The 27273-nt window shown below is 35.8% G+C and overlaps 1 protein-coding gene across 9 annotated transcripts in view; it reads right to left on the bottom strand.

Moving 5' to 3' along the window:
- The window catches only part of ANKS1B (ankyrin repeat and sterile alpha motif domain containing 1B), a gene marked incomplete at its 5' end in the record, with an annotated part of 1134786 nt that overhangs the window by 1024600 nt on the left and 82913 nt on the right, over positions 1-27273 (bottom strand). The window lies entirely within an intron of this gene.

The following is a 27273-nucleotide window of genomic DNA, read 5'->3' as shown; positions in this document are numbered from 1 at the left end:
CTAGAACATCTATGACTAGAATGTTAGATCACATATACCTTTTTTTCCTCTAATTTCTCTCTTTGTGTTTTTTTCTGCCTTCTGAAACAACTATTTTAATCATATTTTTAATAATTGGTTTATTTTTCAAAAATGTCCATTCATTGGAGCTAGTGCCCAAACTGCATCAGAACATGATCACAGACATGCAGCTCACCATCTTTACCAACATGCTGAACGTGTCACTCTTCCTGCTTGTCGTTCTCTATCACTTCGTTTCTATCAACAACCCCAAAAAGCAAGAATGAAAGTAGCACTTTCTTCACTCCAGAGTTCTAGGACTTAGTCTGAGGCAAGATGGAGGGTGTGAGGGGCCTTCACATTTCCCTTCCTCACTCTACCCATCACAACATACAAAGCAACCATACCTATGGTTTTTTTTTTCCCCCAATTTTTATTTCCTCAAAGTCTTCCTTAACCCTATGGAACAAGAAGCTGTCACTGAATAGGGCCCAGTATTGGGGATTTCTTTTCTATTCCCTCCCCCCTGTATAAAAATATAGATTTTTTTAAAAGAGCCCATTCATTGGAGTTATTATTTTTTTTTAAAGATTTTATTTATTTATTTGACAGACAGAGATCACAAGTAGGCAGAGAGGCAGGCAGAGACAGAGGGGGAAGCAGGCTCCCCGCGGAGCAGAGAGCCCGATGCGGGGCTCGATCCCAGGACCCTGGGAATCATGACCCGAGCTGAAGGCAGAGGCCCCAACCCACTGAGCCACCCAGATGCCCCATGGAGTTATTATTTTTATGAACTCTTTCTTTTCTCTAATATTTATCCTAAGTCCTTAGTAACTTGAAAGTCCCATCATCTCACTGTAGCCTTTATTTTAAATGTGCAACTTCAAAGCAAACCAAATTCTCTATCATCTAACTCAAATTTTCAATACACAAAACGTATCAATAATGTTAGGTTTTTTTTAAATATAAAATAGCTTTCTTTGTCTTCCTTTTTACTCCCCACAAAATATTTTTTTTACAATCTCAACCAAAAATACCACAATTACATTAAGTGACTCAAGGAAAAGAGTTAATTTTGTATGAATAGATTAAATTTGCTTGATTGCTCTTTTTCAGTGAAGATTGTGTTAATGTCGAGTTCAAAATTGATAGCTCTATTTGTTTTTGGTAAATACATACGGGGAAAATTTTTCTTAGCTAGTTCAATATACTCTAAATCAGCCACAAATACAAACATTAGTCCCAAGTTCCCCACAACTAAATGAAATAAAAGATATCTGATAAAAATCCAAGAATTAGTATTTTGAAAATTAAAGAATACAAGAGATTCAACAACATGCTCTTCCTTTCCAGCCCCTTTCTGTTTGACTTTCCATAAAAATCTGTACTAATAAGACATCTACATTTTCACTCTAAGCATAAATTTTACTTTTCCAGGACAACAACCAAATATTCTGAGCAGCTGTTCTACAACCTTTATATTTTCCAGGTCCAGAAACTAGTCCTGTGTAGAACTAAACTTTTTTACTTTTTTATCCTTACCATTTGAAACCTAGAAATCATCAGAATACAGATGGTCTTCTATGTTAAAAGAATGAAAACAAGTTGAGGAAAGTCTTAACAATTTCAGAGAATTCTTATCTAAAATACCTATTCAGAAGATTAGATGCCTCTTCCGCCACATACCCCAATCTCCAATCCCCTCCAGTTCAACTTTTCCAAATTAAGTTTTCCACCCTCACCCTACTCCAAACATGATCATCATGATGAAATCAGGATGTAAGTAAAAACAACCTAAGTATTACTATACCGCCTATTCCGTTTCACAAATCTAGTTATACTGATCAAGAAGGAGATACTAAATATCTAAATAAAGAATTTTTTAAATCTTTAGAATATAGAACATTTGTATTGATATCCTTGGGAGTGATTTGGGCAAAAATACTTAGTAATTTGAGAGGGGTGGAACACTCTTTCTAAAGTGGTCACAAGTTAGTAAATAATAGGAACAATGACAATACTAATAATACACTATCTCTTATAATGAAAGATGTTACTAAAATGGGGTAAAAGGTATACAGTTAGAGTAATAATATTTCACTACCAATCTTACATACAGAAAACCTTTTACAAGACCATGTGACATAATTATGCAGCCGGTGTCAAAGAATATAGTAGTGGTTTTCAAATTGTTCTTCAGAACCTCTCAGTCCCACATTCTGAGACTATTCTGCTTCATTCAGATTGCTATTTCCTTCATTCACTTATGCATACAATAAGTTCTTAATAAAATGCTTATTCCATGCATGTACTGTGGTTAACTAGCACCTTCTAGGATCACACCTACGAATATAAGGGAAATAATCCCTGCCCTCAGGAAACCTAGTCTAGTCAAGAATACAAATATCAATCAAATAATCAGACAAGTCATTAATTAGTGGTCATAGATAGAAATACTATAAAATATAAAAGATAGCTATAGAGTGTTACAAAGGCATATAACAGGGAGTTTCTGGTGAGTTTTATCCATCTTAAAAGTTTTCACATAGATTTTAGCTAAATAAAGGATACCTGTTCCCAAACCACCAAAATACTGTAAGCTAACCTGGCACTTCTGGTGGCAATACAAAATCTACTCTGATGCCCTACTTTATCATGCCACTGATTCAAAAAGGCCACAGATGCAACTATTAAGGTATCTTAAGTATCTCTAAGCACCAGATACTATCTTACATGCTTTAGGACTAAAAAGGAACATTCACTTAGGAAATATCTCAAAATATTTAATTGAATGTCTGATACACGAGGCATTGGAGACTGTTTCCATATAAGAATTAGTTTCCAGGGGTGCCTGGGTGGCTCAGTGGGTTAAAGCCTCTGCCCTCGGAGCAGGTCATGATACCAGGGTCCTGGGATAGAGCCCCGCATCAGGCTCTCAGCTCAGTAGGGAGCCTGCTTCCCCCTCTCTCTCTGCCTCTCTGCCTACTTGTGATTTCTGTCTGTCAAATAAATAAATAAAATGTAAAAAAAAAAAAAAAAAGAATTAGTTTCCAGCATCTCTAAGAAAAATTGATAATTTTTTGAATTCCAAATCTCCCCTCAAAAAAAAAAAAAAATCAGTCTAGAAATAAGGAAAATCAGAACTAAAAAATGTATTATAATTCTGCTGTGAGAATTAAAGCTTAACAACACGGAGACATTACTGGTTAAAAGAACATACAGATGTCAAGCTGGCAACCAGAACACTAAGTGCTGATACAACACAAAGAGTAGAAGGTTAAGATCAACATTTCTAGGAACCAAGGCAGGCAAAAATAGAAGAAAGAGGGTCACAATTTAATTGGTCAGTCTTATTTGTAGCTGTTGTCAAGTTAAATGTGTGTTCATGGCCCTACTTGCGCTAAGAGTGAATCACTCTTGAAAACAAAATAAATATTAATATATTTATATCCATAAGATACTTTATATAAATCCTATGAGTAGAATTTCAAGAAATAACAAGTTTTAGAAGCAAAATAAGTCCTTACATTAGCAATTTGCCATGTGATTCTTTATTGCCTATTAAGTTTTACTTCTGCATATTATATAATTTGAAAAACCCACTAACTATTCACTGGTGTTTTCTAGTGTTTAAATATTCAGTAGAGGCTACACTTCTTTATAAATACTACTAAGCTTAGTATTTCTATTCATAGTATATGAATATACTATTCATATAGTATATGACTTTTAGATATTCATAATAATGAATACAGCATATAAAGACTGCTATAAGTACTTTAAGAACTTATGCTTCCAGGAATTCCTAAGAATTTCTAGGGATTATCATTTCTTGTTCCTGAATCCCAAAGATTAATGTTTACTGGGAATTTGAAAACACTACTAGGACTCCCTTCCTATTTGGAGCTCTGAGTTTAGAAGAGAAACACCAACATGGACATCAAAAAAAAAGAGTGTTACAGGTGTTATGACAAAATTCTACAATGAAGACACAAAGGCCAAAAACACCAGGATAAATCAGCCTGTAAAAGTCTGAAGAAGGCTTCATTTAAAAAAAAATAAAATAAAATTTCTGGGTAGAGTAGAGGGAGGACTGTGCAAAGGCTGGGGTCATGAAAGTCTCTCAAGAATCTTAGGTAGTCTACTAATATGATCAAATATACATGTTAAAGAAAGAGCTTAAAACAAAGGAAGAAAATCAATATTTAAAAAAATCCTTAGTAGAATAAATCAAATCGTTAAGAAGAGCAATTTCTTTAAAAAGAGGTGTCTAGTTACCCTGTCACTGACCCTCCTCAAGAATCTAAGAACACCTTATTCGTTTTCTAAGTCTTATTACCCTCCTGATTCAGATTAACCTAATAATTAATAATACAGAATCAACAGAACTATTTTTAGTTGTCTCTAAGTACCTAATTGCTTTCATTGCTATTTTTCTTTCAGATCATATTTAGGAAAAGCAATTTATTATATGAACATCTATGAATCATAATCAGGCTAAAAGGTCTTATTTCTCCCTCTCCATCATCTCATTCTGTTAACCGTAGTGTTATGCAGATTTTGTAAACAATTAAATCTGTTCACATGCAAACAATTTTGGTTTAATCATTAACAACAATAAAGGAGCTTACACCTTCTTTTTTATATTCTTCATGTTCTACCCGTGATCATTTTAAAAGCATACTAATATATCCTATTATGTATTCTAAAGCTATTATACATAAGTGAGTGTTCGTTTTCAAAATTCTTTTGACATGTTACTGGAACAGCTCCAGGAAAAAAAAAAAATTTAACACTTTTGGGGAATTTAACTGAATCCTTTTTGGTAGCCAAATAAGAAGCTGGTGGAGGAGAGAAGCCAAAGATTAAAATAAATGCATTATTCATTTTTAACATGGGTTTTTCTCTTATTCTTCATTGTAATAGCTCTAGAAGTAATTTTACTGTTAACACTGAATTTTTGGAGTGGTGTTGTAGAAATCATTTTTCCAAAGAAGGAAGCTAAAAAGATCTTCTGCTCACCATCAGTGCACAAAATTGAACAAGGGATGATCGTCACACACAATATGCTTCCAATGAGCATGCTCTTATGCATAAAAAAAGGAAAGCAGTTCAGGATTGTATCTGTAAAAGGATATTTAAAAAAAAAAAAAAAAGCACAGAGTGCTTTTCAGAGTGGAAAAACATGAGAGGCTCTCCATAGTTAAAATCAGCACTAGACTGTTTCCTAAGGTAAATTTAAAGCAAAACATCTGTGTTATTTATATAATGGCAACAGTAAGAAAAAGCACAAAGGTAGACTTAAGACAGCTAATGAACCCAGTTCATATGCTACAAAATATTTTTATTTTTATCTAACAGTCACCTGAACAAGGGTTCTAGTATTCTGCCGTGGCAAATACGTCCTAAAGATTATCTCATATTTTCCATAATGCTAAGTAGTCTAGCATGTCCATATGTCTTGCTTAACGTAGCTAAATACTATGAATGCTATTCAGTTATCAAAGATATAAAGTTTAGGGATATTAAAGTTTAGGGATATCCTTGATCTTCAATACAGAATAAGAAATAAACCTCATGCACTTTTTCACCTTCCCACTCAACATCCAAGTGCTACAGTCCATTCTATTTTTTTTTTATACCACGCCACCAAACATTTTTACTGCAGCAGTAAGTGTGGAGAAATAGAATCCTGTAGGAGAGAAAGGGAGTGAAAAAGAGAAAATGTAAAGGTGGAGAAGACAACATAAGAAAAACTGGATTTATCTCTCTTAGCTTAGAGAGCTCACCCAGTATTCCTAGACCAGATGGAAACAGCAGTATGGTACAGAATTCTCCATCCCTACACTCAGATGCCACAAGGAATGGAAAGGCAAACGTTGTTAGGAACTAATATTTCCATGTGGGTTTTACCATTTATTCATTCATTCCTATATAGACTAACCTCCAGATAGTGTTTTTTTTTCTTTTTGCTGCTTTTCTATGTGGTTGCCTCTCAAATTTAATCAATCCTTGATCCCTCTCCAAAGCCCAATCACGTATTTCCAGGCCCCGTCAATGATCTCCTTAGAACCTTTATCTCAACATGCCCCAAACCTGAACTCTTTTTTTTCCTGATGCTGGGGAAAAAAACAGTTCTATCCCTTAATTTTTTCCATTTGGGTAAAAATTGTATTTCCCAATGACTGTTGAAAATATTAACAATCCTTTGACCTAATAACCAAGGATTTCATGATTCCACCTCAATCTAACTTTCAAAATGATATCACACTGTCCTTCACATACTCCTTGTTCAAACCACTTAACTATGTATTATTAAGTGGAATATACCTGAGCATTCATATCTTGTGCCTTTGTTCACATTCACTAATCTTCCCTCCTAGCTTACTCTGTGATATATACTAAGGAGGAAGCAGCGTACAAAGATGGATAACAGATCTTATACAATTCTAAAATTCTTAAAGAAAGAAGGAGCATGGGCTTTGGAGTTGGATAGAACTGGGTTTCAATTTAGATTTTGCAATTACTGGCCATGTGACTTTGGTAAGTTCTTAAGCCGTGGACAGCTTCCTGACCTGTGAAATGAGAATAACATCATCAATCTTGGAGTGTTGTCAGGTGATTTATATGATATATTTTAAAAGCCAAGACAGTGTCTTGCATATAGCAAAGTCTCCATCCTTAGATACCATCATTACTTCCCAAAACAGAATGCACTCAAAACACTAATAAGTTAGCTCTAACCTGCCTAGATCCTAAGCTACTACAGAGAGCAACTATAGATTTCCTCTTCTCTTCTAAATTTGGAATTTGTAGAGATAACTAAGGCTGAGCCCACAGCTTACGCCTCTTGACCCTTTGCCTAGTTATCTTTCCACTCTCCCTCACCATCACACTGAATCCCCAGACAATTTAAGGCAAGCAACATCAGTGTTAATGAGAAATTAGTGTGAGAAACTAACAGAACCATATACATATATGAGTGTCTTAGGCAAATAATTTGGTGTCCTTTTCAAACCTATATTTTTTTTTCAACGTAACAGTATTCATTGTTTTTGCACCACACCCAGTGCTCCATGCAATACATGCCCTCCCTAATACCCACCACCTGGTTCCCCCAACCTCCCACCCCCCCACGCCCCTTCAAAACCCTCAGGTTGTTTTTCAGAGTCCATAGTCTCTCATGGTTCACCTCCCCTTCCAATTTCCCTCAACTCCCTTCTCCTCTCCATCTCCCCATGTCCTCCATGTTATTTGTTATGCTCCACAAATAAGTGAAACCATATGATAATTGACTCTCTGCTTGACTATATCAAACCTATATTCTTTAAATAAGATTCAAAACTTAGCTCATGGTGGAAGAGCACTGCCCAACTGCAATATTTTTTCTACTCCAAGATACTATCTAGAGCACCTGGGTGGCTCAGTGGGTTAAAGCCTCTGCCTTCAGCTCAGGTCATGATCCCAGGGTCCTGGGATCAAGCTCCACGTCGGGCTCTCTGCTCAGCAGGGAGCCTGCTTCCTCCTCTCTCTCCTCTGCCTCTCTGCCTACTTGTGATCTCTGTCTGTCAAATAAATAGATAAAATCTTTAAAAATATATATATACTATCTAATTGATTCTGAGAGGGGACAATTTAGATTTCATCACATTACAGAAGGCTGAGCTAACTAGTGCTATGCTTCTATTCCACTCTAGTGATATTTTAGCAAATTTTATAGACTGGCCTCCTAGACTCCTAACTGCCCTTTATTCAAGTCTGTATATGAAAAATGACCTCAGGTGTAAAACTGGGTTATTTATAAAAAGTGTCTGAAGAAGTCCTGCAGTCTTGGTCTTAGTTCCAGAAGTGGTCAGTGCCAGGACCTCCTAGACAGTGTGGAAAAGAGTGGTTGGGGAATCCTGGCAGCTGTGAATGCTTAGAAGCCAAGTGAGAGCTACAAGTCAGTTTTTGGAAATTTGTTTACATGTAACTATACTTCTGAAGGAAAGTAAGAACCTGAGGAAAAGGGACTTGACATAAAGCAAACTTATGAATCACCTACTTAATAGAAGCTGGAAAATTAGGCAGGCAGAACCTAGCTTAATAGCCATCCAAAAAAGGAGGTTTGGGATTTTGTGAAGTTTTTTGGTCTTTATTCCATCTAAATTAGGAGTTCTTTTACTTAGACCTATGCCTCAACCTGGACTACACAGTAAATGGTTGTGGGGAGCTGGATGCCTGTAATTCATTTCTTCCTTCTTTTGGTAACAACACTCCATTTCATTTCAGAGAACTCCCTCTTCTCTATTGTATTCATTCTTGTTGGGACCATAAATCAATATATCCTGCCTTCCTCTTAAACAGGGATGACTAATAATCGAACCTCTGCTAAGGAGATGGCCTCCAAAATTTAGGTCTAAAGTAGAATGGCTTAAGGATGGAAAGATCATGTCGCAGAACTAGAGCTCTTACAGGACAAGAAAAACCTACTGTTTATTTTGTTTTAATTAAATTCTATTAGCCAACATATACTAGATCATTAGTTTTTGATATAATGTTCAATGATTCATCACATCATGTGCCCTCTTTAATGCCTGTCGCCCAGTTACCTCATCCCCCCACCCACCTCCCTTTTTGCAGCCCTCAGTTTGTTTCCCAGAATCAAGAATCTCAAATGATTTGTCTCCCTCTCTGATTTCTTCCCATTCAATTTTCCCTCCTTTCCTCTACTGTACTCTACACAATTCCTTATGTTTTACATATAAGTGAAACCATATGATAATTGTTTTTCTCTGCTTGACTCGTTTCACTTAGCATAATACCCTCCAGTTCCATCCATGTTGATGTAAATGATAGATATTCATCCTTTCTGATGGTTGAATAATATTCCATTGTATATATGAACCATATCTTCTTTATCCATTATCTGTTGAAGGACATCTCGGTTCCTTTCACAGTTTGGCTAATTTGGACATTGCTGTTATGAACATTGGGTGCATGTGCCCTTTCTTTTCACTAAATCTGTATCTTTGGGGTAAATACCCAGTAGTACAATTTCTGGGTCATAGGACAGCTCTGTTTTTAAAGTCCTGAAAAACCTCCATACTGTTTTCCTGACACCTAATGCTACCCCAAACCTGGTCTTGAGCCCTTTCTTTAATTCTGTGAACCACCCAGTAACTTCCTAATAAAGTCCTTTTCTGCTTCCTTAGCTAGAGTTGGTTCCTCCTGCTGGCTTTGTGCCTAGTCTTCCCAACTGAAAAATACAAATACTTTAGATGAAACTACCCTTTACTAGGATAGTTTCTATGGCCCTATTACAGAAGTACAGGCATATGCTTATCAAACATTAGAACTTAGAGGAGCTTTTTTTTCCTCACTTATGTACTTTTCCTCACTTTTGTTAGAATTAACTTTGTTCTCTGCCATATTTCCCCATTACTCAATTTTCTTCATATTTGAGCCAAGATTTATTGCATTAAGATTAGCTACATTGATTTGTTTGCTTATTTGCTGTCCCAAGCAGTAAAGTAATTTATGTGGCTCACATTCTGGCTTAAATGTCAATTTTTTTCTTAATATTTTCAACACCATTGCCCCTTATTCCAAATTTTCCTAAAAATGTAGTATTAAGAGTAAATTGCTTTAAAAAAAAAAGAGCAACTTGTCAAAAAATTAATTGTCAAAGGTGTGATTCTAGTACTTGCTCTCATAGGTCTCTTCTATGAAACAAAGTATCATAAGAAGATGTGAATTTGTAAGTTAGCCTATATAATCAACAAAAGTTTAGAAATCCAAAAAAAAAAAATAGCAATCTAAGCCTATCATTTTATAGATAAGGGAATTATGGTTTTCTCAGGCCATTCTTCTGATTTCCACCACCACCACTGATTTACTTTTTGTTTTTATATTTCTTCTTTCATTCAAAGTGGTTCAAGGAAGAAGATAATAAACACATATGTTCTATAGTCCTTCTTCAACAAGAGAGGGAAAAAGAAGGAACCCGACATCACTATTTAAGTCAGTGGCACCAGTAATCTCTCAGTAACTTAAAAGCCAAACCTTACAGTTCTCTTCAACTCCTCCTTTCTTTAAATCTTCTACTTACCAACATCATTGTAAAACTCAAATAAAAGCAATATATGAGCTATAAAATGCTGTATGAGTCAAAAGGTCAACACTGCTATTATTTGTCCTTTCTCTTCCCATGCCACCAACCTAGTCAAAGCCATTGTCACCTTATATCGGAATTAGAATAAATGCCAACAGATCTCCATATCTTCCCCCATTCTAACCCATCCTAGAGACAACTTTTGACATAAATCTCTTAATTCTGCCAAATTCTTAAGAAAGAAATAACTCCAGTAATACACTTAACTCTTTCAAAGAACAGAAAAATAGGAAATACTTCCGAACATGTTTTTGAATGCCAGGATGACAACACCAAAACTGTATAAGTATATCTCAAGAAAGCAAAATCAAAGGCAAATCTTACCCAGGAATATGAATGTAAAACTCCTAAATGAAGCGTCAGGAAATCAAATACTACAAATATCAAAGGGATAACCAAGTTCAGTCTATTCTATAACATAATGTAATTTACATACTGGAACAACATGAGAAAGGAAAATTATATGATCATCTCAAAAGATGCAGGAAAAGCTTTCTATAAAATTCAACACCAATTCATGATAAAAAAAATTAAACTAGCAAACTTTCAATAAAATGGAACTGTCTTAGGCTGATTATAGAGTTTCTACTTAAAAAACTTGAGGCATTTAGAAGTCAGGAGAGTGGTAATCCTTTGGGAATAGTGAATGCAAATGAGTAAGAGAAGAGCTCCAGGAGGGCTGATTTGTTGATCTGAGTGTTTATGACACAAATGTGTTCAGTTTATAAGAACTGTGCTATACAAATATTATATATATGCTTCATGTATGCATTATACTCTGAAAATAAATAAAAAATAAAATCCTACAGCAATCATTGTACTTTATTATGAAACAATGAAAACTTTCTTCTTGAGACTGGAAACCAAATAAAATGCCACTAACACCACACCACTGCTCTTCAACAATTTACTGGAAGCCATAGCCAATGCAATAGGCAAGAAAAGGAAATAAAAGAAATAAGCGATGAAAAGGAAGAAATAAAACTGCTACTAACACGTAGAAAATCCAAAGGAACATAAATGATTAGAATTAATAAGGAAATATAACAAGATCATTGGATTTGAGGTCAAAATAAAAAAGCAACTGGCTTTATACACCATCAGCAGCAGCAAAAAAATATATAGACACAGAAGTTTTTAAATGGTACTATTAATAATATCAAAAATATAAAATAATTAGTAACAAATGAAGAGTAAAATCTCTACAGAGAACACTAGAAAACATTATTTTAAATATTTATGTATATGTATATTGTCATCACATATACATCTTAAAAAAATCATAGGTACAACCCATAAATACACTATTTTTATTTGTCAATCATATCTTAATAAAGCTAGAAAAAAATTTGTAAGGATACCTAAATAAATGGAGAAATATACCATCCTCACGGAGTAAATACCGATAATATGTCAATTTCCCAATACTATTCTATAGAGTCAATGCAATTTCAATAAAAATCTCAATAGTTTTGTAGAAACTGACAAGCTAATTCTAAAATCAAAATAGTAAAAAGTCTTGAAGAGAAGGGAAAAGGTACACCATCAGACATCAAGGTAACAGTAATTAAAATAGTGTGATTCTCTCTCTCTCTCTGTCAAATAAATAAAATCTTTTTAAAGGGGGGAGGTGGAGCCTGGGTGGTTCAGTCAGTTAAGCGTCTGCCTTCAGCTCAGGTCATGAGCCTAGAGTCTTGGGCTCAAGCCCCACATTAGGCTCCCAGCTTAGGCAACTGCTCCCTCTCCCTCTGCCTGCCTCTCCCCCTGTTTGTACTCTGTCTCTGTCAAATAAATAAATAAAATCATTAACAGTAACAAAATAAAATAAAATAAACTGCTTAACATAATACTTTCTAGCTCCATCCATGTCATTGCAAATCGCAAGATTCCATTCTTTTTTATGAATGAGAGATATTCCTATTGTATATATAAGCCACATGGGGGAAAAAAAGAAGCAAATGAAGAAACAGAACTCTTAACTATAGAGAACAAACTGAAGGTTACTGGAGGGGATGGGTTAAATAGGTGATAGGGATTGAGGAGGGGACTTATGATGAGCACTGAGTATTTATATAAGTGCTGAATCACTGAACTTTTACACCTGAAACTAATAGTTCACTGTATGCTAACTAACTGGAATTTGGTGTTGTATGTAAACAATGAATCTTGGAACACTACATCAAAAACTAATGATGTGTTGTGTGGTGACTAACATACATGATTTTAAAAATTTTAAATAAAATAAAATACATTTGGAAAAAGAAAAACAGTGTCATATTGGCACAGGGATAAATACATGGGCCAATCAAACAGAACAGAATACAAAACAGACCCACATATGTATTTTTCAAGTGTCACTGGAGAGTGGTAGAAAAAGAATGATCTTTTTCAGTAAGTGGTTCTGGTTCAATTGAACAGCAACATGGGGAATGAAAACCAACATATATCCACATCATTTCTAAAGTTCAATTCCTAATAAATAAGAGCTCTAACTGTGAAAGAATAATAAAACTTCTAGTAGGTAACATAAAGAAATATCTCATGAACTTGATGGAGGTAAAAAGTTTTAAATTGGACACAAAAAGCACTAACCATGGGGCGCCTGGGTGGCTCAGTTGGTTAAGCCACTGCTTTCAGATCAGGTCATGATCTTGGAGTCCCAGGATCAAGTCCCACATCGGGCTCCCAGCTCCACGGGGAGTCTGCTGTTCCCTCTGACCTTCTCCCCTCTCATGCTCTCTCTTACTTGCTCTCTCTCTCAAATAAATAAATAAATTCTTTAAAAAAAAAAAAAAGCACTAACCACAAAGAAAAATATTGATACTCTGAACTAGTTAAAATTAATAATTCCTACTCATCAAAGACAACATTAATAAAGTAAGAAGGCAAACGAGAAATGAGAAAAGATATATACCTTCTAAAATGGCTAAAGTTAAAAAGAGTAACAATAACAAACAATAGGAGAGAGAGCACTCATGTATTTCTAGAAGTGTAAAGTTTGTATAGCCATTCCTAAAAAGAGTTACTACAAGCTAGTAATACCAATCCTAGGTATATTTTCAATAAAAACATGTGCTATAAATTGGAAGGAAGCATAAGGGGTGTTTCTGAGTGTTAGTAATGTTCTATCTCTTATTCTGGGTGGTAATTGCATGCGTTTTTTTGGTACTCGTTCATTATGTTGTACACTTAACTGAGTGTCCTTTTCTACGTGTATGATATACTCCAATTTAAAAAAAAAAAAATCAGGGGTGCCTGGGTGGCTCAATGGCTGAAGCCTCTGCCTTTGGCTCAGGTCATGATCTCAGGGTCCTGGAATCGAGTCCCACATCGGACTCTCTGTTCAGCAGGGAGCCTGCTTCCCCCTCTCTCTATGCCTGCCTCTCTGCCTACTTGTGATCTGTCTGTCAAATAAATAAATAAAATCTTTAAAAAAAAAAATCAGGGGGAGAAAAAAATAGAGAGAGGGGGAAATATCACCAATGTAGAACAAAAATCAGAAATGTCCATCTAGCAACCTGATAACTATTTTTATTGGCACAAATGACCAAGTGATAAAATAAGGATGTGATATTTTGAACTTTGATATTTTAGTTCATCTGTACAGCCTTAGGAAAAGGTAAATATAATTTCATTAGGCTTTCTTTAATACTGAAAACAATTTTAAAAAAGATTCATATTGTTTTTATGTATTCCTTGGCATTCATAGATCCCAGACTGGGAATCAGTGCTCCAATCTAAAAAGAAATTAAATCACCAAAATATTTAGTAAATTTTGCCTCTTCTTTCTATAAACTGTTGTTTATATTGGAAATTACCTCTTTAGGGAAATGATAAGTATACCAATCCAAAGTTAACATTTTAAAATAAAACCACAAACATCTTATTCTCAATCTTCCCAAAAATAGACATATTATAATCTGCAGTTTTTTTCCATGTAACTCCCAAATCTATGTTCCTTGCTTGTCCATCTGTCAGACTCAAATCTTAGCTTAATCACATACAAACTGTGTAACTTGGGACAACTTTCTTACCCTGTGTTTCAGTTTCCACATCTGAAATGGAGACGATGTTACTGATACTTTACCTCATTAGACCGTTGTGAGAATTAAATCCAATAATAAATGCAAATCACTTAACACTGTGTCTAAATGGTGGATAAATTATCTTTTTCCACCTTATTTTTTTAAAATGTAATACTATAATGCTGATTAAAAGCTTTGTGAGTATGAAAGAATTGTTGATACAGAAAGTTTTCCTTACAGGTGACTGGAGTGGGAGGCAACTGTGCATTGAAGGATTTCCAGGCACCAGTACATGGAAGCCTTTTTTTTAGAGTCATTCAATTCTTTCAGAAAAGAACATATTGATTTCCTATCTAGAAAGTTACTGCCTAGTTGATAATGTGTACAAAAGAATGGGAAGAGAGGTTCAATTTTTTTGTACATAGATTTTCTATCTATACCCATGTTTTCTGTCTTGAACTTATCTCTTGCCCTCTCTATACCTAATATCTCCAAGCCCTACAAATATTTTAAAATAGCTATTATTTTCTTCCGTGAGTCTTCTCTTCCCCGGCTAGTCACAGTCATCTCCTTCAACTGCCTACATACCCTTCATTCACATTTAATTAATTAACTAAGTCAAGAAATATTTAGCGATTATCTGTTTTGATGGTTAACATTATGTGTTAACTAAGTCATGGTGCTCATATATTCAGTCGAAGATTACTCTAGATGTTGTGAGGAGGTATTTTTTAGATGAAATTAGCATTTAAATCAATAGACCTTGAACAAAGCAGATTATCCTCCATAATGTGGTAGGGCCCCATCTAATCAGTTGAAGTCCTTATTAGAAAAGCACTGACTTTCCAGGAAGAAGAGGGAATTCTGCCAGCAAACCAACTTTGCACAAACTGCAACTCTTATCTGAATCTCCAGCATGCCAGTCTATCTTGTAGATTTTGGTTTTACCAAGCCCCCATAATCACCAATTCCTTAAAATAAATTTCTGTACAGATATATGCATTCTGTGGATTCTATTGGTTCTGTTGGTTTTGTTTCTCTGGAGAACCTTGGCTAATAAAGTTATTTTCCAGGAACATAAGCAGGATACATTACCCACCTTTGTGAATCTCCTAGTCTAAATTCATTTCATTATATCTACATAACTACTTAAACTCCACCTCAACGACATCATATTTCAAATGCAGTCTAACCAGAACTCAGAATAAAATAAACTGAAATTTTTCACCTCCCTAATTCCAGCAACTATTGTTTCTTTAATGTAGCCAAAGAGCAGCCTACTCACACCACTACTTAATACAAGTTTATCATTTGAGTTTACCATGATCAAATCCCATGAGCTCCCCATAAGAACTGCTGTCAAGCCATGTATCATCAATTCTGTATGTGCAGTTGTTTTCTGGGGCCTATACAAAATACCTAACACTTGCTCCTAATAAATTTATCCTTAGAAGTTTAGCTCTTCATTGAATGATGTCAAAATCTTTTGGAGTCTTTATTCTTTCATTCAATGTATTTATAAACACTCTCAGCTTGATATTAATGAAATCGTAATCTTTATCAAACTAAAAAAGACATAGCTGAGATCAAGAAAAATCTGTGACATCATCAACCTTAAACATAACCTTAATGCAAAGAGTATAGTACTGGCATAAATAAGCTAGTATTGAAGTTCTCAGAGATCATTTGATATGTAAGGAAGGGAGGATGCATGCTACTCCAGACAGATCTGGTTTCAAGTACCACTCTAACCTTGTGAGTTTTATAACTAGACAAATTTCTTGTTCCTCAAAGACTGTCAATTTCTTTTCAGTAAAATGGGAAAAATAAAACATATTACAGTATTAAAGCAATTGAAAAAATGCTGAGTACATAGCAAGTATCTGACATGAATCTACTTTGAATATAAGTGACTTGAAGTTGTTGCACAGAGTTGGAATAATGACAATGAATATTTCTTAATTTGGACATACACTCAGGGGGATAAAAGACTACTATTAAAGGCTGCAGATTATTTAGAAGACATCTAATGGTTTAGAAAAACACTTTCATTTAGTTTCTTGGCAATTTGCAACTTACAGCCAGAAAGGAATAAATACAGTCATGTTTGGGATTTGGTTAAACTATTAAACTGCATTTCAAAATGTCAGATTTGGCAAAATCTAAAATAAACTTTACCAAGTCCTTGACTTTTTTATTTGCACGTATTCAAGGGAAATCCAGCTTGTAGATTTGAATCACTTAGATTTGACTCATTAAAACATAGGAGTGTTTTAACAAACCACAAAAACTCTGCCCCAAATTATTTACAGTTTAACTCACACACACACAAAAAGTCTTATATAAACCACAGCTTTCACTCACTAAGTTGCTGAGACTTGGAAGAAGAGATTAACTCAGAAAGGACTCATGAAAGACAGACATTTTGATGAAGTAATTAAAGGAGGGAAATAGCACTGAATACTCAGGAAATGGAAAACCATTCCAAGTATGCAGAGAGAAGTGATATTACATCAATGATAAGAACCATATGCAAATTTTGGTTATTAGATTTTGAATTAAAGATATTTTTCTAAAATGTCTGAAAGAACAACTGGATCTTTGGAACATCCATAAAATTTCCTTCCGGATGTATTTATTCAGCAAAGGCCTACTGTGTGTCTCCATGTAGTTCTAAGAAACATTAGCAAACAATGCTGAACAGAACAGCCAAATCCTTGTCTTCTGAAAGCTTACAGTCTTCAAGAATAGATTTAAATTTAAAAACAAAAAAAAAAGTGAAGACACAATAACAAATTGCAGTAAGAGCTAGGAAATAAAATGTAGGAAACAGTTTTATTACATATGGATTTTAAATTGCAGTGTTATTAAACATTAATGTTATTAAACATTAATAAAAATGTTCATCATCACTAGCTATCAGGGAGATTCAAATTAAAACCACATTGAGATACACCAGTTACACCTTACACCAGTTAGAATGGCCAAAATTAGCAAGACAGTAAACAATGTGTGTTGGAGAGGATGTGGAGAAAGGAGAACCCTCTTACACTGTTGGTAGGAATGCAAGTTGGTGCAGCCACTTTGGAGAACAGTGTGGAGATTCCTCAAGAAATTAAAAATAGAGCTTCCCTATGACCCTGCAATTGCACTACTGGGTATTTACCCCAAAGATAGAGATGTAGTGAAAAGAAGGGCCATCTGTACCCCAATGTTCATAGCAGCAATGGCCACGGTCACCAAACTGTGGAAAGAACCAAGATGCCCTTCAACGGACGAATGGATAAGGAAAATGTGGTCCATATACACTATGGAGTATTATGCCTCCATCAGAAAGGATGAATACCCAACTTTTGTAGCAACATGGACGGGACTGGAAGAGATTATGCTGAGTGAAATAAGTCAAGCAGAGAGAGTCAAGTATCATATGGTTTCACTTATTTGTGGAGCATAACAAACAACATGGAGGACATGGGGAGATGGAGAGGAGAAGGGAGTTGAGGGAAATTGGAAGGGGAGGTGAACCATGAGAGACTACGGACTCCGAAAAACAATCTGAGGGTTTTGAAGGGGCAGGGGGTGGGAGGTTGGGGGAGCCAGGTGGTGGGTATTAAGGAGGGCACGTATTGCATGGAGCACTGGGTGTGGTACAAAAACAATGAATTCTGTTATGCTGAAAAGGAAAAAAAAAAAAAAGAATGAAAAAGAAAACACCAAAAAAAAAAAAAAAAAAAATCACAGATTTTCAAGTTCTCAGAGACCCTGAAGCTCATTACATCCAGTTTTTCCAAGAGGAACCTAAGGCAATAATAAGTCAAGTGCTTTGATCAAGGTGAGGGGCAAAAGGAGAAACAAAGCTAGACCTCAACACAGGTTTCCTAACTCTGTATCCTAGATAGATGACATCATTCAAATTTTACTGAGCATCTACAATGATTAGGCATTACGCTAAGTGCAGCAGGGGGCAAAAATTAAAAACAGCCCTCCCTACTCCTGAAACAGATGACCATCCTGGAAGGAATATAAGCAGACAAGCAAATAATCACCAAAAGATAAATGATATAAAACAAGTTAGCACAAAATTCGGTAGCACAAAGAAGGAAATTCTAACTTTGCAAGATCATGGATGGCTTCACTTAAGCCAAATCATGTGAAATGAGTAAGATTTTTCCAGGAAGACAAGGCACAGCAACATTTCAGAAAGGTTAAAGAAAATGTGCAAAGCAATGCCAGTGTTAAAGATCACTACATGTTCAGGAAATTCTAAGTGTAAAAATATCAGGGATCCCTGGGTGGCTCAGTCACTTTAGCATCTGCCTTCAGTTCAGGTCATGATCCCAGGGTCCTAGGATCCAGTCCCACACTGGGCTCCTTGCTCAGCAGAGAGTCTGCTTCTCCCTCTGCCTGCTTTTCCCCCTGCTTGTGCGTACACTCTTCTCTCTCTCTGACAAATATAAATAAAATCTTTAAAAAAATCAGGGCGCCTGGGTGGCTTAGTCATTAAATGTCTGCCTTCGGCTCAGGTCTTGATCGCAGGGTCCTGTGATCAAGGCCTTCCTGCATCAGGCTCCTTGCTTAGCCGGCAGCCTGCTTCTCCCTCTCCCGCTCCCCCTGCTTATGTTCCCTCTCTCGCTGTCTCTCTGTCAAATAAATAAATAAAATCTTAAAATAAAATTTAAAAATATGTATATATACATATATATATATATAATCAGAGTTCCTCTACATCTGAGCTTTTTTTTTTTAATTATTTTTGTCAAAGTAAGGCATGCACATAGTTAAACAGTGTAGAAAGATTTAAAGCACAACATTCCTGTGGCAACCCCTCTCCTGGTTGGTCACCCAATCATCAAGTCTCTCCCATTCCCAGAAGTTATATTACATTCATTCAATTGCTGCTTCTGGCATTTAACTCCATGGATCTAAATCATGTATATATACTGATATATTGGTATCCAACATGATATGAGGACTTTCCCTTTATCTCCACCTCACTTCCTCAACCACAGACTCCCAATGTGGTTGAAACATAATTTGGGGCTATATCCACAATGGTTCATATAATGTCTAAGTAAATACTGCTTACTGATTAAGACATTATACTATGATTATATTTCCTTTCAGTAATACCTCTTCATTTTTCTAAAGTCGATTTGCATGCACCTTATCATTCTTTTTCAGTCTCTGGGTAAATCTTCTCCCACATTCCAAAAGTTCCAAAGACATTCTAAATACAATTGTTCTTAAAGTCAGGTCTATCGGATAATGTTTTTTTCTGTTGTTAGGCCCCCTAGAAATCTTCTGCCCCTGTTCCAATCTGCATTGACTCGCTGGGCTATCCTAGGAATTCCTTTTGCCTCCTTCTATTAGAGCTCATGCTTCTAGATCGATCCTATACTTTCCTATTTCTTGGTTTATACCCTTACTTTGGTGGAGCCCACATTTCACTAACTTTCTGAGAAAAAGCACACAGTAAGGAAATATTTTAAAATGTTGAATATCTCTGTCATTCACACCTAATATTTTGGCCAAATAGAAAATTCAAGATTGAAAATTATTTTCCTTCTAAAATCTGAATTTTTCAGTCATTATTTATTATCTTCCAATTTCTAATGTTGTTTTTGAGATATCTGATGCCATTCTTTTTTTTTTTTTTTAAGATTTTATTTATTTGACAGACAGAGATCACAAGTAGGCAGAGAGGAAGGCAGAGAGAGAGGAGGAAGCAGGCTCCCTACGGAGCAGAGAGCCCAATGTGGGGCTCGATCCCAGGACCCTGGGATCATGACCCAAGCCGAAGGCAGAGGCTTTAACCCACTGAGCCACTCAGGTGCCCCTCTGATGCCATTCTTATTCCTGAACTTTATACATGATATTCTTTTTGCAGGGGTTGGGGGGAGGCCCTCTGTAAGTATATGAGTCAGGATTGTATTTAATTTCAGGTAAAAGAAAATGCAAAATACAGTAGTTAGCCAAATAGAGAATCCCCTCACCCCCCAACATGACAAGAAATCCAGAGATGGATAGTTGTGGGTATCATTAAAGCAGCAGTTTAAGCATATCTGCACTAAGACCTCCATAATTCTTATGGTCAAAAAATGACTACTGTAGTTCCAGCTATCAAAAGAGGTAAAGCTTGTATCAAAGAACAAGTTTCCACAGAAATCCTTCAGACTTCTACTTACATTTTATTTATTTTTTTTTATTTTTTTTTACCACTCCACAGTTTTTTTCAGTGTTCCAAGATTCATTGTTTATGCACCACACCCAATGCTCCATGCAATACTTGCACTCCTTCATACCCACCACCAGCCTCATCTATTCCCCAAGCCCCTCCACCCTACAAAAACCTCCAATTCACTTTTCCTTTCTTTCTCCTAATATCCTCCATGTTACTCCTTATGCTTCACAAGTAAGTGAAACCATATGACAACTGACTCTCTGCTTGACTTATTTCACTCAGCATAATCTCCTCCAGTCCCATTCATGTTGATACAAAAGTTGGGTATTCATCCTTCCTGATGGAGGCGTAATATTCCATTGTATATATGGGCAATATCTTCTTTATCCATTTGTCTGTTGAAGGGCATCTTGGCTCTTTCCACAGTTTGGCAATTGTGGCCATTGCTGTTATGAACATTGGGGTACAGATGGCCCTTCTTCTCACTACATCTATATCTTTGGGGTAAATACCCAGTAGTGCAATTGCAGGGTCTACTTACATCTTATAGGCTAGCACTTTATCTTATAGGCTAGCACTTTATCACATTTGGCCATAGTTGTTTGGCAAAGGCAAGTTTTGATCTTTCCAACCTCTTAAATGAAGAAATGCAAGGGTAAAAAGAGATTAAAATGGGTTGAGGGAGCGAAGCTAGAGTATGAAAATTACATCACAATATGTTTTGGTGTAGGCCTTTTTAAAATCCCTTTGTGCTGGGCACACCTGCAAATCTCTTTAAATTTGAAACACATTTTCAGTCCTGGCAATTTTTTTAATTTATTTGAAAATTCCCTCTTCTTTGTTCTTCTGTTCTTTTTCTTGGGAACTCCTGAAAGTCAGATATTAAGTCTGTGCTATCGATTGGCTATATCTTCTTTCTCCTATTTCCCTTCTCATTATCTTCTAATTCAATTTTCTGGGAGACTTCCTCATCTCCAGTTAACTCTTTTATTGAATATCTTATTTCTTAGGGTATTCTTTGTTGCTTTCATTTTTCAAAGTTTTTATTTAAATTCCAGTTGGTTAACATACAGTGTTATATTAGTTTCAGGGGTACAATATAGTGATTCAACACTTCCATACAACACCTGGTGCTCATCTCAACAAGTACACTGCTTAATTCCCATCACCTGTTTCACCCACCCTCCACATTCTCCCCACTGGGAACCATTGCTTTGTTCTCTAGAATTAAGAGTCTGCTTCCTGGTTTGCGTTTCTCTTTTTTCCCCTTTGCTCTTTTGTTTCTTAAATTCCACATATGAGTGAAATCATATGGTATTTGTCTTTCTCTGACTTATTTCACTTAGCATAATACTCTATAGCTCCAACCATGTTGTTGCAAATGGCAAGATTTCATTCTTTTTTATGGCTGAGTAATATTCCATTATGTATATATGTATGTGTGTGTCTGTGTGTGTATATATACACACAGCACACGTTCTTTATCCATTCATAAACACTTGGGCTGTTTCCATAATTTGGCTATTGTAGATAATGTTGCTATAAACATTGGAGTGTATGTATCACTTCCAATTAGTATTTTTGTATTCTTTGGGTAAATACCCAGTAGTGGAAATATCAGATTGTAGGGTAACTCTATTTTTAGCTTTTTGAGGAACCTCCATACTGTTTTCCAGAGTAGTTGTACCAGTTTGCATTCCCACCAACAGTGTAAGAGGGTTCCCCTTTCTCCACATCCTCACACCAACACCTGTTGTTTCTTGTGCTATTGATTTTAGCATTCTGTTATGTGTGAGGTGATACCTTGAGGTAGCTTTGATTTGCATTTTCCTGATCATCAGTAATGTTGAGCATCTTTTCATGTATCTGTTGGTCATCTGTATGTATTCTTTTGGGAAAAATGTCCATTCATGTCCTCTGCCCATTTTTTAATTGGATTATTCATTTTGGGGGTGTTGAGTTTTATAAGTTCTTTATATATTTTGGATACTAACCCTTTATTGGATAGGTCATTTGCAAATATCTTCTCCCATTCCATAGGCTGCCTTTTAGTTTAGTTGATTGTTTCCTTTGCTGTGCAGAAGCTTTTTATTTTGATGAAGTCCCAACAGTTTGTGATCTTTTATTCTTTTTCACAGCATTACATTATTTCATGGGTACCAAATCTACTCATCTTGCTTAAGGTATTGATTATAGGGGTGCCTGGGTGGCTCAGTGAGTTAAAGCCTCTGCCTTCGGCTCAGGTCATAATCCCAGGGTCCTGGGATCGAGCCCCACATCGGGCTCTCTGCTCAGCGGGGAGCCTGCCTCTCTGCCTGCTTGTGATCTCTGTCTGTCAAATAAATAAATAAATAAAAATCTTTTTAAAAAAAAAAAAGGTATTGATTGTATTTGCTTGAAGTCTTCTACTTTTTCCTAACCATCTTCTTTTCTTCTGAGTTTTTTCCGTCCATTTTTTTGCTTTGGTCTCTTTTTTTCTGGTGGGTTCTGTCCTCAGTTGACTGTTGGTAATTGGTTCCATGTTCATATCTAAGATACTAAAAAAGGCAAATGGAAGCTGTGTGTATGTGGACAAATCTTGAGTGAGTGGTAAGAATCACTGTATGACAATCAGACCAACTGTTTTTTTCTTTTGGTCAGGAAAGTGCACAAGTCATTATCTATAGAGACTTTCTCTGGAGTATGTCATTTCAGAGAAGGATATTCCAATCTCCTGTCTAAGGAGGTGTGAGAATAAAAAGGTGGTTGTAAGCCTTGTGGCTAATACTTCAGACCTAAAGCATAGGAAGGGAACTAGTAGTATTACTTATATGCAGATTTTCACTTAATTCTCAATCTATCCTCCTCTTTGTCATCTCTCAAGTTCAGTTCTCATAGATTAGGTAAAATGCTCCAGAAATGGTGAAGCAGTAATCCTTAGCATCTGGAAATATTAATTTTGAACAATCCTTTTTGCATCCCACCTTATCTCTCCCCCACAATCTCACACCACCTTCTGTAACACCTAGTAGCACCTGTGGTTCCTGACCCTTTCTCAGATTCTGGAGGATGAATCAGTTTGCCTATCACTGGTATGTTCTCTGCAAATAGTTAGATTTGACATTCTCACTACTAAGTTATATACAATTCTTCCTTGTTTTTCATATTTCCCTATCCTCTAGATGAGACTAGAGATACCTAGTTTTATGGAAGATGGAATGTGTGCATCTGTTGTTTTTATTTACTGATTTTTTAAAAGATTTTATTTATTTATTTGACAGACAGAGATCACAAGTAGGCAGAGAGGCAGGCAGGGGTGGGGGGAATCTTTCTCACTCTCCCTCAGCCTCTCTCCACTCTTAAGCAAATAAAATAAAATGAAATAAAAAATTTTTAAAAATTGAATATCTTGTATTGTCAAAAGAAAAAAGTTTATAAAACTGAAAAATATTCATAGATATGAACAAAATATGCTCCACAGCAAAACTCTTACCCACTGATAACAGATAGTATTGGTGATCATACACCATCGGTTTACAACAATATCTGTTGATTATCCATTTCTGGCAATATAATGTAGCTAGGAGCATGAACTTGGAGGTCAAACTGCCTAGCTTTGAATTTTGTTTCTACCACTTCACTAGCCATGTGGTCTTGAACAAATTCTCTTTATATCAATCCCACAATCTGACAAATGTAGAGTGGTGATAAAAAGTAAGTGAACAAAGTACCTGGCACTTATCGTCAATAAATACCAGTATTATTATCAACTCCAACATATCAAATTTCCCAAAGTAATGATTGACAAGGACTGTTCTAAGTGCTTTACAGGTATTAACTGACAGAATCTTAAAAACAACACTGTAAGGTAGGTACAATTATCAGGCCAATTTTAAAAGGATGAAACATGCACAAATAGGTTAAATAACTTGCCCAAGGTCACACAGCCAAAGGTAGATAAACAGGATTCAATTGCAAGTAATCTGGTCCTAGAGTCTTTGATCTTAAGAAATTATACTATATAGCTCACGGATGGTATCATTCAAATTTGAATCCCTAGGTTCTCTTTAGCTATCTTATGGAATGTCAAGTAAATTATATTTGGTATAACTGACAAACTTAAAGAATGACACTATCAAATATGAACCAAATTATTTTTCCATTTGGTTGTCTTCTAGGTCAAGGCAGTTATTAAAAATGGTTGCATACATGTGATACTCATTTCCATAATGAGAACATAAAACATAAAAATGTCATACAGCTTTTAAGCCTATTGCTCCCAAATCACTATGATTATATCCTTTGTCATATGTAAATGTTTTCTAAGTCTATCTTTATGTGAATTGAAAGATTTGTAAAAGTGAAGACTCACCTTCCAGTACCAAGAGCCTTACCAAGACAAAAATTCTTAACTAAGCAATTAGTCGTAACAAGTGAAAGCTAAAATGAAGCACAAATACATAATTTTGTGATTATTTTTTCCTCCACAAAACCATTAGCCAGAATTTAATAATACATGTCCTTAGGGTTCTGGTTCTGGGTAAGATAGAAAAAGCATTATGCTACCGTGTCTCTCCATGGAATACAGCTATAAAACCTGGGCATTATGCATAGAGCAGCTATTCGAGAGCTCCATAGAGTAAATAATAGCAGGTGGATTGAAGAAGTAGCCCAGAATTCAGAATAACAACAGTGAAGTATCCCCCAGTCTGGATTCAAAGCATATCAAAACCAGGAATAAACACCAAGATGTGAACAGAAAGAGTAGTGGAGAAGTCCAGTTCTGGCTTAACAAGTAGAAAAAGGGATTCCTAACATTCAGAGAGTGTGAAGGAAATCCCAATTCTTCTCTCATTCTTCTCTTCTCTCATGTCTCAGTCCCCAGTTAATCCTGTAGCAGTGGCAGTAGCAACAATGATGGCAGGAAGAGACTCACAGGGCCTAAAACTCGGAGGAAAAAGAAAATTCCTTTCCTATTGGAAGAGCTATAGTCTCAGAAAGAGGAATAAACTACCACTGCTTTTTTTTTTTTTTCTCTTGGCCTTACAATAGGTACCACCATGGGACATATATGGCACAAGGGGATAATTAAAGTCCCAGTTTTCTGGTTAAAGGACCAAAAGGCACTGGGGATACTGTAAAGAGGAAGAGGGTTGGCAAATAAGTCCATCCTGAGCTGCACATGAATGGATATGGATACTAAACACCACAGCAAAGATTAGAGAACCAAGCTAAATTATAGACCACTGCCCAGATCTCAGGCTTGGTCTCAAACACATGAGACAGATCAAAAAGCACCACTGTAGCAAATTTGAAAATGTAATTAACACTGAAACTACACACCACAGAAGGGCTGGTCAGAACCTGCAACCTAAACCCTCTGGGTTGACTGCCTGATAAAATTAACATTAACATTCTTCATAGGATGTAACTAAGACCCAGAGTCTCATAGCATAATATTCAAAATGCCCAAAATATAAAAATAAAAATAGGGGTGCCTGGGTGGCTCAGTGGGTTAAAGCCTCTGCCTTCGGCTCAGGTCATGATTCCAGGGTCCTGGGGTCGAGCCCCGCATCGGGCTCCCTGCTTGGTGGGGAGCCTACTCCCCCCTCTCTCTCTGCCTGCCTCTCTGCCTACTTGTGATCTCTGTCTGTCAAATAAATAAATAAATAAAAGGATATCTCAAACCAAGAACTTTGATTATCTTAAAAAAAAATAAAATAAAATAAAAAATAAATTACTCAGCATTACAAAGAAACAGGAAAACTCCAATTTACATGGGAAAAGAAAATTCACAGACACCAATGCCAAGACATACGTATATTAGAATTACCTGACAAAGATGTTGAAGTAGTTACTAAAAACACTCCTGAAATGAATGGAAGGAAATAAAAGATATAAAAGTAAGGAAACAAACTTGGGATGCCTGGGAGGCTCAGTCAGTTAAGTGTCTGCCTTAAGTGTCTGTTCATGATCTGGGGGTCCTGGGATAGAGTCCCACATCAGGCTTCTTGCTCAGCGGGGAGCCTGCTTCTCCCTCTGCCTGACACTCCCCCTACTTGTGCTCACTCACTCTCTCTCTCTGACAAATAAATAAATAAAATCAAGAAAGAAAGAAAGAGAGAGAGAGAGAGAGAGAGAAAGGAAAAGGAAAGAGAAGGAAGAAAAAGCCTTAAAATTTTGAACTGGTAACCAAAATTTTAAAACTCACTGAATGGGCTCTAGAACAGAAAAGATGACAGAGGAAAGCATCAGCAAACTTGAAGTCAGGTCAATATAAATTATCCAGTCTAAACAACAGAAAATTATATTTATAAAGTAAATAAACAATCTCAACAATACCAAAATGTCTAGTATTCATATTATCCCAACCCCAGAAGAAGAGAGTGTATTAAGAAAAAAAAAAAAAAACTTGAAAAATTGATGGCTAACACCTTTCCAAATTTAGCAAAAGACATAAACCCAGAGATTCAAAAAGCTCAGTGAACCTCAAAAAAAGTAAATCCAAAAATATCCAAGCCTAGACAAACAACAATCAAATTTCTAAAAACTAACAACAAAAATATTGCAAGTGGCCAAAGAAAAATGTGTGTTACTAATACGATATTAATGACTTCAAAGACAGGATCTTTCATCAGAAATCGTGGAGGCCAGATAGAAATGGCACACATTTTTAAAGCACTCAAAGAAAAAAAAGTTTAAACCAGAATTATATATCTACTGAAAATATCCTTCAGGAACAAACATGAAATAAACATTTTAAGATGAGGAAAAACTTGAGAGAATCTTTCAAACAAGAGACTTCTCTGAAAGAAATTCTAAAAAGAAGTTCTTCAAACAGACAAGATAATACCAGAACAAAACCTGAAACATCAGAAATAAAGACCAAACAACAGAATGATAAATTTCTGGGTAAATATAGTAGACTATTCTAC

The sequence above is a fragment of the Martes martes genome, assembly GCF_963455335.1.
Source record: "Martes martes genome assembly, chromosome: 8".
NCBI lineage: Eukaryota > Metazoa > Chordata > Mammalia > Carnivora > Mustelidae > Martes > Martes martes.
The sequence above is the reverse complement of the archived record's forward strand: the minus strand, read 5'-3'. Positions and strand labels throughout refer to the sequence as shown.